The sequence below is a fragment of the Phyllobates terribilis genome, unplaced genomic scaffold (assembly GCF_046119375.1).
Source record: "Phyllobates terribilis strain yellow unplaced genomic scaffold, ASM4611937v1 Scaffold_11__3_contigs__length_659146591, whole genome shotgun sequence".
NCBI classification, from domain to species: domain Eukaryota; kingdom Metazoa; phylum Chordata; class Amphibia; order Anura; family Dendrobatidae; genus Phyllobates; species Phyllobates terribilis.
Genome location: NW_027362771.1, coordinates 459000166 through 459012362, shown reverse-complemented (window position 1 = coordinate 459012362; position 12197 = coordinate 459000166).

The following is a 12197-nucleotide window of genomic DNA, read 5'->3' as shown; positions in this document are numbered from 1 at the left end:
CTTCCCTGTACGCTGAGACAGCGTGACACCCAGTCGGCACTACTTCTCAAAGAAAGGTGTGCCTGCGCTCCACCAGCATGTCGCACACAACATCACCGCTTCTTTGAGAAACTCTGTGTGCGACAGGGTGCATTTCACCACAGACACTTGGACGAGTAGGCATGGACAGGGGCGTTACATGGCGCTGACTGGCACTGGGTAACTATGGTGACAGCAGGAAAGGGGCTGCTGTCCAAGTCTTGCCGTCCCCACGAGTTGTGCATCAATCCTCTTTATCTCAAAGTTCCTCCACTGCTTCTGCCTCCTCAACCTCCTCTCGGTCCTCCACCTGCACCCAAAGCCTGTCTGGTCATGCCACAAGCTTTCTAACTGCGCAGAAGGGATCCTGCACACCTCCTTACTATGCTGGCAGTAGGGCTCAACGTCATCAGGCGGTTTTTACTTTGAAATGTCTGGGAAATGTGAGTCACACAGCTGAGGAGTTGTGGTCAGCTCTGGAGAACCAATTTCATGAATGGTTGTCTCCACTGGACCTGAAACCAGGGAAGGCCGTGTGCGACAATGCTGCAAACCTGGGTGCGGCCCTTCGCCGGGCAATGTCACACACGTGCCTTGTATGGCTCACATGTTGATCCTGGTTGTCCAGCAATTTTTAGCCCACTATCCCGGACTAGATGGCCTTCTGCAGAGGGCACGGTCGCTGTGTGCTCACTTCCGCCATTCGCATCCCGCAGCTCAGCGACTTACATCTCTACAGAATTCGTTGGGCCTGCCACTTCACCGGCTAAAATGCGATGTGCCTACCCGGTGGAATTCAACTCTGCACATGTTGCAGCGACTGTGGCAGCACCGACAAGCCCTGGTGCAATACGTTCTGACGTATAGCCTGGGCCAACGAGATCCAGAGGTGGGGCAAATCACGCTGGAGGAGTGGTCTCAGATCAGGGACCTATGCACCCTTCTGCACAGTTTTGAAATGGCGACGAAGATGTTTAGTGCTGACGATGCCATTGTCAGCATGACTATTCCGGTGATTTACATGCTGGATCACATGTTAAACAGAATTCGGAGTCAGGTGGTGGCACAAGAGGAGGTGGAGGAAGTAGAGGAGGAGGAGTTGTCTGCGGAAGGGCTAACATCTGCAAGGTCCAGACAGTCGGCAGCACCAAGGCGGCAGGCATGTGAGGGTGGGGGAGATGGTTTTACCAGGGCGCATGGTAGAAGCCAAACTAGTGAGGAAGGTGCAGGAGCCCAGGAAGAAGTGGAGGACGAACTGATGGAAGACTCATCAGATGAGGGAGACCTTGATCACATTTCTGTTGTGCGAGGTTGGGGGGAGAGGACAGAGGAAGGAAGCATGATTGTTACCTCGCCACCAACACAACAGGGACTTGCTGCTCCTGGATGCGCAAGACACATGAGTGCCTTTTTGCTGCACTACCTGCAACATGACCCTCGAATTGTGAGAATTAGAAATAATCCTGACTACTGGGTTGCCACACTGTTAGATCCCCGGTACAAAAGTAAATTTGCAGAAATTATTCCTGCCATAGAAAGGGATGCACGCATGCAGGAGTATCAGCAGAGACTGTTGCAGAATCTTACATGTGCTTTTCCACAAAACACCAGTGGTGCACGTAGTGAATCTCACAGTTCTAACTTGCCAACCGTGGGACCGTCGAGTGTTCAGCACTCAAACCGTACCTGAAGCACAGTATCTGCTGGTAACATCAATATTGCGGAATCATTTCACCACTTTTTTAGCCCATCCTTTGCAAGGCCACAGGAGACAAGAAGTCTGACACATAGTCAACGCCTAGAGACGATGGTACAGGAGTATCTCCAAGTAAACATTGAAGCCATGACTGTGTCACTGGACCCTTGCTCTTTTTGGGCTTCCAATCTGGATAAATGGCCGGAGCTAGCCACTTACGCCTTGGACATCTTGTCATGCCCCGCAGCCAGCGTTCTGTCTGAACGTGTGTTCAGCGCTGCTGGTGGTGTGCTGACAGATAAGCGCACGCGGCTCTCCACTGATAATGTAGACAGACTCACGTTCATAAAGATGAACAAATCATGGATCCGAAATGACTTTTCTACCCCTGTGTCATCCTGGGGAGAGTAAAAGCTTGATGATTGGTTAAAATCACCTCACCAACCGTTTTAAGCTTTCAAATTACTAATCATGTTTATCTGTATCTTGGCTGGAAAATAATTTGGGCTTTGTAGCAGTGTGCAGCACTGATTCTATTAGGCCATCTATACTAAGCTCCACCAGATTTAAAATTACTAATCATGTTTATCTGTATCTTGGCTGGAAAATAATTTGGGCTTTGTAGCAGTGTGCAGTACTGATTCTATTAGGCCATCTATACTAAGCTCCACCAGATTTAAAATTACTAATCATGTTTATCTGTATCTTGGCTGGAAAATAATTTGGGCTTTGTAGCAGTGTGCAGTACTGATTCTATTAGGCCATCTATACTAAGCTCCACCAGATTTAAAATTACTAATCATGTTTATCTGTATCTTGGCTGGAAAATAATTTGGGCTTTGTAGCAGTGTGCAGCACTGATTCTATTAGGCCATCTATACTAAGCTCCACCAGATTTAAAATTAATAATAATTTTTAGCTGCATCTAGCCGGAAAATAATTTTGGGGCTCCGAGATGCGCAAGACACATAAGTGCCTTCTTGCTGCACTACCTGCAACATGACCCTCAGATTGTCAGAATTCGAAGTAATCCTGACTACTGGGTTGCCACACTCTTAGATCCCCCACACTCTTCGATCAACCTTTTCATTTTAATAAAGACCAAAAAAATGGTCATTTTTGAAATTATAAGCTTTAGCAGATTATTAGAAACTGAAATCAAACAGTTTTCAACTCAAAACTTTATTCTAGGTGATGTTACATTTGCACATAGGACCCCTTGTTCGAAAGGAGATTCTGAACTCTCTCGTCCATTGAATTTGTCAGGTTTTGGATGGTTTCTGCTTCAATTGTTTTGCATGAGGACAGAATACCCTCCCAGAGCTGTTGCTTAGATGTGAACTGCCTCCCGCCATCATAGACACTCCTTTTGATGATGCTCCAGAGGTTCTGAATTGGGTAGAGGTCAGGGGAGCATGGGGGTCACACCACATGTTTGTCCCCTTTTATGCCCATATCAGCCAGAGATGCAGATGTGTTATGTGCAGCATGAGACGGTGCATTATCATGCATGAAAATGATCTTGCTGTGGAATACACGGTTCTTCTTCTTGAACCATGGCAGGAAGAGTTCATCGTTACCCCTTCAGGGATCCTAAAGGGGCAGACAATCTCTCTCCCCATGATTCCAGCCCAAAACATTACTCCACCTCCTCCTTGTTGGCGCTGTAGCCGTGTTTGCGTGGGGTGTCCATCAACCAGCCATCCTCCACTCCATCCATCTGGACCATCGAGCGTTGCACGGCACTCATCCGTGAACAAAACAGTTTTGAAATCAGTCTTCATGTAATGTTTGGCCCACTGGAGCCATTTCTGCTTCTGTGCAGTGGATAGAGGAGGTCGACAGGATGGCGTACGCACAGCTGCAAACCTCTGAAGGACCCTGCATCTTGTTGTTCGGGGGACGTTGGAGGCACCAGCAGCTTCAAAATCTTTTCTGCTGCTATGACAAGGCTTTTTTGCCGCTGCTCTTTTAACCTGACGTAATTGCCTGTAGGAAAGAGTCCTCAATTTGCCCTTATCAGCACGCACACGTGTGTACTGTGAATCAGCTACATACTTCTTGATTGCCAAGACACTTCATCCTGATCATCGCACAATGTTGATTGTAGTCACGCCTTGACCTAAACACTCCACAATTTGTTGCTTCTCAGCAGCCGACACATCCTTTTTCTTTCCCATTTTGGCAGAAAATGTAGGCTGCTTAATAATGTGGGACAGCCTTCTTAAGTAGTCTTGCCTTTCATTGGACACACCTGCTAAACTAATTAGCACAGGTGTCTGCAATTGCTTACAGTGATATAAAGAGCCCTGACACACATCACCATCAATGAGTTTAACTGATAAACAAACAAATTCTTCCCTTATCACTCCTAAACACTTTTTGCATAATAATTTGGAACACAGTGTACATGTGCTTTTCCACAAAACACCAGTGGTTCACGTAGTGAATCTTACAGTTCTAACTTGCCAACCGTGGTCTGTATGGAGTTGTTCAATAAAGGGCCCAAAATTAAGATAACATAGACGGGAGAGGTCTCTATGAATAGGAATTCCTAAGTATTTGATACCCTGTGAGGGCCAGGCAAAGGGAAAGTTGAACTGGATGGAATCCTGTAAGGATTTGGGGAGGGAGACATCGAGGGCCTCAGACTTCGCTGCATTGATTTTAAAATTTGACCATGTAACAAAGTGATCTATTTCAGCCATAACAGCAGGGATGGATATATGTGATTGAGTGATATATACTAGGACATCATCAGCAAATAGAGAGTACTTGTACTCGGTGCCTCCCACCTCAATCCACCTAATATTGGGGCTATGGCGAATTGATGAGAGCAGGTGCTCCGTCACTAGGATGTATAAGAGAGGGGACATAGGACATCCCTGCCTTGTCCCATTGGTGATTATGAAAGGTGATGAAAATGTTCTGACGCGCCCCCTGGGCCTTGGGACACCCGGAGCCGGACCCTTTTTGGTGGATGCTGGTGGTTGTAGTCTCCGTGGCGGCGACCCGGTTCCGTGGCTCAGGGCGGTCAAACCAGTGGCGGAACTATTTATGTGGTTTTGATGTTTAAATGTCCGACTACGCCACCCGTGGATTGCGGTCAGAGTGAACCGCCGCTGCAGGGCAGACCGCTGAGGCTGGTGTTGTGGGTGCAGCAGAGCGTAGCATAACTCCCCACGGGAGGAGTATAGCCTCAGGGCAGTGTATGCGGAGGATGGGGGTGATGGTGCAGGGCAGCAGCAGTAACGACACAGAGTCAATGATGCAGTCCAGGGCCTTTACTCACAGTTCTTATTATCCAGACCACTTCTGCAGGTAACGACTGCCCACGTCGTACTGTGCTCACCAGGTGAGGGGCTCAGACAACTCCCAGATAACTTTGGAGCGCTTCACAGGACCCCCTTTGTGTGTCCTTTGTCTGGCCTTTCTTACCAACCCTTCTGTCCGGCTGCCTCGGGCCTCCTCTTGGCAAACTTGGCGCCAGTTTCCCTGACCCTATGTGGTGCCTTCCTAGCGGGTGTAGCGAGGGGCTGCGCCACATAAAATGTCACAGCCTCCGGTTTCTAGCTGAGGGTCATTTCCCTCCTCCACTAGTTTCGGGGACCGGTCTCCTCCTTTGGCCTGACCCCTCCACGCAGGTGGATTCGGGCGTGCGGTGGGATCCCTTCGTTCCTGGAGCCTTTTCTGCTCCTCTTCCTTCCTTCTCCCTCTTCCAAGCCTGGGCCTCTGTTACTAGGCCCGCCTCCGGAGCAGAGCTCATGCAGAGCCCCTGCTCCCTGTCACTTCTGCTCAGACTTCTCTGCACTGAACTAAGATGGTGCCCACCTTTTATACTCCCTTCTCAATGCACCCAGGAACTGCTTCCTCCCTGCTCCTGCACTACAGGGTTCCCCTTCCTCAGTGTTCCCTCCCCCCACTCCAGCCAGGGACAGGGACTGTCATGCCCATCTCAGGGGCATATTGGTCGCCCTGCCCCACGGCAATGTGGTGTAATGCATGCAGGTGTCGGGTCCTGATCCACACTCCATCCTTACCTGAGAGTGAGATATCACACCTCTGGGTTAGGTGCAATACCTCTGTAACAACCGAGCCCTCAGGGTGCTACAGTTCCATTTATCTTCAGCCTAGGTGACGTATTGTGATACAGGGCCGTGATTTTGGCTATAAAAGAGTCCCCTAGACCCCTACCCCAAGCTTTTTAAGAGAATAATATATGGCGTGCCAGGAGACTCTATGGAATGCTTTCTCAGCATCCAACGAGAGTATCTAATTACAAATTTTTAACTGCATCTAGCCCAGGAAATACTTTTTGCCTAGTAGCAGTGTCTGCTAGTCAGCGGATTATCCCGGCTGTTAAGCAAGCTACACCACCTGTAGTTTGGACACTTAATTTTTTCAAAGGAAATGCTTCGGGACCACGGGATACTCAGTGAAGAGCATCAGGAAGCACCCCAAGGCATAGGGGCTGGGACTGGCGGTAGGATGCCTTGCAGTGGACAGCCGAGCTCGATCCTTATAAAAGCTTTTTAACTGCAGCAGTTTTAGTGGACGCTACTGGAGCTGGAATTACGTGGCTGCTGGCATGAGACTTGCCCTCCATTAGATCCTTGTAAAAGGATTTAAAGTGTATTCATTCAAATTAGAGAGACAATTTAAATTAAAAAGCTTAGAGCTGCCTCCACCACAGGGGGGCTCGCTCGACCCACCAGCGGACAGGCACCAGTATTGGGAGATGGGGGCTGGCTGTCAGGGTCCACCGCGGCTCTGGCACAAACCCAGCGACACGGAGGTGGCACGGGCAGGAACGGACTGGCCGTGTCGGCTTCTCACTTTTTGGATTTTAGAGGGGCATGACATGCCTATATCTGTGTCTCCCCCTCCTTTTACTCCTCCACCTCTTTTCTTTTCGTATGACTATATGTACTTGTCACTTTTCCATGTGTTAGTTATGTTTTCTGAGCAGTTTGTCAGATTTTGGACACCTTTGAAGTTGTTTTCTATGTGTTTCTATGTGTTTTTGTTTGCCTGCCATTGGTTTTAACAGTGTTCGAAGGTGTTCGACGAACAGTTTGGCGAACACACGGGTGTTCGACGAACCGAACTCGAACACTACGGGGGTGGCTCAACACTAGTCTGGACTATATTTTCTATTCATGTTGCAACTCATTTGATAAATAAAAGTATGAGTTTTCATGGAAAATGCAAAATTGTCTGGGTGACCCCAAACAAAAACGTGACGGTGACTGGTACAGGAGGAGAGAGGACCCTGCCCGCGAGGGCTCACAGTCTACAAGGGATGGGTGAGGATACAGTAGGTGAGGGAAGAGCTGGTCATGCAGTGGTATGGTGGAGCAGTGGTTACTGCAGGTTGTAGGCTTGTCGGAAGAGGTACGTCTATAGGGTTCCTTTTGAAGGTTTCCACGGTAGGTGAGAGCCTGATATGTTGGGGTAGAGAGTTCCAGAGTAGGGGGGAAGCATCGCAGAAATCTTGTATGCGATTGTGAGAAGAGGAGATAAGAGGGGAGTAGAGAAGGAGATCTTGTGAGGATTGGAGGTTGCGTGCAGGTAAGTATCGGGAGACTAGGTCATAGATGTATAGAGGAGACAGGTTGTGGATGGCTTTGCATGCCAAGCTTAGGGTTTTGAACTTGAGTCTCTGGGCAATGGGGAGCCAGTGAAGGGATTGACAGAGAGGAGAGGCCGGGGAATAGTGGGGGGACAGGTGGATTAGTCAGGCAGCAGTTTAGGATAGATTAAAGGGGTGCGAGAGTGTTAGAAGGGAGGCCACAGAGCAGGAGGTTGCAGTAGTCGAGGCGTGAGATGATGAGGGCATACACAATTGGTTTTATTCAGAGTCTTGTTTGAGGAATGTGTGGATCCAAGAGATTTTTTTTACTTGGAATGGGCATATTCCTCATCCTGAACCTCCTTCCTCCCATCATGCCGAGTGCCCGGACACAACGGATCCCACACTTAGACACTCCGAAGAGCTGTTTTGTTCATCTTTCCATTTATAGATGCTGACCTCTCGCTCGTTCCGCTTCAACCGGGGCAACAGGAGATCGGATGTACCGATGCCCAAATATTTCAGCAGCCATGGTCACATGAAGGTGACAGTGGGAAAGTGCAATTACTTTCGCAAAAGGTGGATGATGATGAGACACAATGGACAGAAAGTCAGGAGGAGGACCAGGGTGTAAGACGAAGTTGGTGGACGATGAAGTTAATGACCCAACCTGGTAAGGTGACATGCATATCGAGGACAGCAGCTCAGAGGGGGAGGGAGGCGTAGCACAACAACAGGCAGGAAGAAGCAGTGGGGTGGCCACAGACACAAGGTGGGCAACTGTTCCCCAAAACACCAACATCAGGGAAGTTCCCAGTCCAACTGCTAGGTCTTCCTGAGTCTGGCTCTTTCTAAAGACTATCCTGTTAACCCCAAAAAAGTTATTTGCAACATCTGCCATGCCAGCATGAGCAGGGGCAGCAAAACTACCAGCCTGACCACCACCAGCATGTTCAGGCGCATGGCAGCAAAGCACCTGACTAGTTTGGCCTAACGTTAGGGTCCAGAAACAGTGTCTGCAGGTGACACCACTGCCTCTTCCCCTGTTGTATGTTAATGCCAAGCCTCCATCCATGATACAGGTGAAGATGCCTCCCACCCATGCACACTTGCCACCATCACAGTCAACAACCTTGTCCACGTCCTTGCCCCAGCGCAGCGTTCAGTTGTCCCTACCACAGTCCTTGGAACACAAGCGCAAATACGCAGCCACCCACAGGCCACAATACTAAAGTGCCACATTTCTCGACTGCATGCACTAGAAATTTAGCCTTTTAAGCTTGTGGAGGCGGAAGCTTTCCACGACCTCATGGCGTTGGCTGTCTCTCCATACTCAGTCCCCGGCTGCCACTATTTCTCCCGGTGTGCCGTCCCCGCCTTACACAAGCATGTGTCCCACCAAGAGGACGACTGTCCATGTTCTCCTCATCCTCCTGAATTACCCTCCCTAATCCTTGACCTGTGGATGTGTACTTCAAAGGACAATTGAACTATTTAAGGATCATATGCCTCTGTAGCAGGATATTAGAGACAGAGAATTGAAAGAGACTTTACAAGGAGAATCAAAGATCAGACTCTCTGCAGACCATCAGCTTGGTAGCATGGCTTTATCCAAAGAGACACAGACACTGCAGGAGAGGAGCCATGGAGCAGAAGGGAGAAGCCAGTGCAGCCTGTGAGCCTCAGATATGGCTCAACTCTTGTGAACAGGAAAAATAAAGCTGGACTCATTGAGTGGATGAGGAGCTCTAATGTATAAGAGAATGGATAAAGGAAATAAGTTGGCCCCCCTCCATGTTGGGTTGGAGAAGCTCCTCCACATGGTTCTGAAATTTTTATTGGCAATATTTCTCAGAAGATATATGAAGATGCATTGATACCCCTCTTTCAGTCTGTGGGAAAACTGTATGAGTTTCGCTTAATGATGATCTTCAGTGGCCAAAACTGTGGCTTTGCTTATGCACGTTATTTCTTAAAAAGCATTGCAGATAACGCCATTGCCCAACTCTGTAGTCATGAAATTCAAGGCGTAATGATCTTTGTGTGTTGAAGCACCAAGAAGTGTGAGCTGATGTTGGACGGGCTGCATTAGAGGTCTTCCTGGGAGAAATGACAGCCGGAGTGGATACGGTTTCCCTCTATGCAAGTCCTTTCACCGACCTAAAGAATATGGCTGTGGTGAAATACAACTCTCACTGAGAAGCAGCCCTGGCTAAGAAAAGTCTGTGTGAAGGTTCCCAGACTCTATGGCTGCTTTTGTTTTTACTGTGGATTGGCTCCAGCAATCTATAAGACTTAAGATGCAATCTGGCACCTTGGCAAAGCCCAATTCTGTTCTCCCTCTGATATCTAACAAACAAGTCATGCTAGAGAAACTTGCACCTACTGCCACTCAGTGTCTTCAGCTCCTTTGTGAGAAACTAATGTTTGGCCAGCCAGTCTACCAAATAAAATTCCTGAGATATGGAAATTGTGGATGGCTTTGATCTGGTACTGGCTGCTAATACTAAACCATGGTGTGCCATTCACTGGATATTCCTGGCTAGTTGGAGACAAGCTCATTCCCACAGAAAAGTACTAGCAAGCTAAGGAGATGGTGGCCTCTATCATCATGAAGGAGTTTGCTCGTTGTCTAGGAGACCGACCATCGCTGCTGTCTACCTTGTGAACATTGTGTTGAAGCTTGCAAGGATTAAGAGGTTACTTTGGCGAGTCTGGTTGTTATACTAAAGATCCTGCTGTGTTTTTATAGGATTTTTTTGGTTTTTTTTATGTCTCTTCAAATTTGTATTGGAGTACGTCCTAATTTTTGGCAGCCCTTGAAATTGCTGCATACGCAATAACAGTATAGGTGACCCACTCCTTAATAATAAGGACAATTCAAATAGATTCTATATTCTAGAATATTACCTGTCTTATCTGAAATTCGTTTACGGATGAGCTATTGCAGTATGGATAGCGTATTACACCGATCCAGCCAGGTATTATTGCCTTATACTGCATGCTGCAGAAAAAAAATTCAAATATATTCTATTCCCTATTGATACCGCTGTTAGATGCATTTACAATAGGGACAGGAGTTGCTAGGTGGTATCATCGGCTCAAGATGAGTGTTCATTCTGGTTGCATAAATCTCTTCCACAGTCCATACCTTTTTTATTTATTTATTTATTTGGCCTTATATACAAGTCATGACCCTGCAAAGAATTTTTCTCAACATTTCTTCCAGGAAAATCCATTTCAGCTTTGTTTTTGTATGCTTTTTTGTCAGTCCGTAAAAATTACGTAATACTCTGACAACATTGTTCACAGATATGGTATTGGTCAGCGACCAAGTGTAAATAGGTTTGAACAACACATAACTGGCAGTCTTTAAATGAAGTGAAATATCTGGCACGCGACCCAAAATGTGCCGATTATTACCGCAGTAATATCGGATGGGTTTAGAGCGTAGCCTATTAGTATGATATTGGTCAGCGACCAAGTGTGAATAGGTTTGAACAACACAAAACTGGCAGACTTTAAATGGAGTGTAATATCTGGCATGCTTCCAAAAAATTCTGGATTATTAGCGCTGTAATATTTGATCCCATCTGATGACCACGGTTTTAGGCAGTGGCGTTAGAGATATGGTATTGGTCAGCGACCAAATGTGAATAGTTACATAGTTACATAGTTTATAAGGCCGAAAAAAGACAAGCGTCCACCCAGTTCAGCCTATTTCTTGTGCACTGCAGCTATTCCGCAGCGTTGATCCAGGGGAAGGCAAAAAAAATAAAAACATGGGGTATAGGCCAATTTACATCATTGAGGAAAAATTCACTTCCCGACACCAATCTGGCAGTCAGATTAAATCCCTGGATTAATTAACTAAGCATAAGATGTAATTTTATTGTTCTCAAGAAAGGCGTCCAGGCCTCTCTTGAACTCATTAAGTGAGTTGGACATCACCACTTCCTCTCCCAGAGAGTTCCAGAGTCTCACGGCTCTGACCGTAAAGAATCCCCTTCTATGCTGGTGCAGGAACCTCCTTTCCTCCAGATGCATAGTGTGCCCCCTCGTCTTTGTCACCATCCTTGGTATAAACAGGTCATGGGAGAGATCTCTGTACTGCCCCCTGATGTATTTATACATGTTTATGAGGTCTCCCCTAAGCCTTCTCTTTTCCAACGTAAATAGGCCTAATTTTGACAACCTCTCTAGGTATTCTAGTCCCTCCATTCCCTTTATTACCTTAGTCGCCCTCCTTTGTACCCTCTCTAGCTCCAATATGTCTTTCCTGAGCCCCGGAGCCCAGAACTGTGCACAATATTCTAAGTGCGGCCTTACCAAAGCTTTATACAGAGGAAGAACAATGTTCTCATCATATGCCCCTATTCCTCTTCTGATGCATGCCATGACTCTATTTGCCTTCGCAGCTGCTGCCTGACACTGGGCACTCCAATTTAATTTGCTATTAACCAAGACGCCCAGGTCCTTCTCCATGTCAGATTTCCCCAACGGTTTCCCATTTAATATGTATGGGTGACTGCTGTTTTTCTGTCCCATGTGCATGACCTTACATTTATTGGCATTGAACCCCATTTGCCATTTTTTGGCCCAACTCCCCAATTTATCTAAATCCTCCTGTAGCTGTGCCCTATCCTCATCTGTATTAACTACTTTACAAAGTTTAGTATCATCTGCAAATATTGCTATTTTACTATGCAACCCTTCCACTAGATCATTAATAAATATATTAAATAATATAGGGCCCAAGACAGACCCTTGAGGCACCCCGCTAGTAACCCTGACACACCCTGAGCTTACTCCATTGATAACCACCCTCTGCTTTCTATCACTCAGCCAGCTATTTACCCACTTGCACACATTATCCCCCAGACCAAGCATTCTCATTTTATATACCAACCT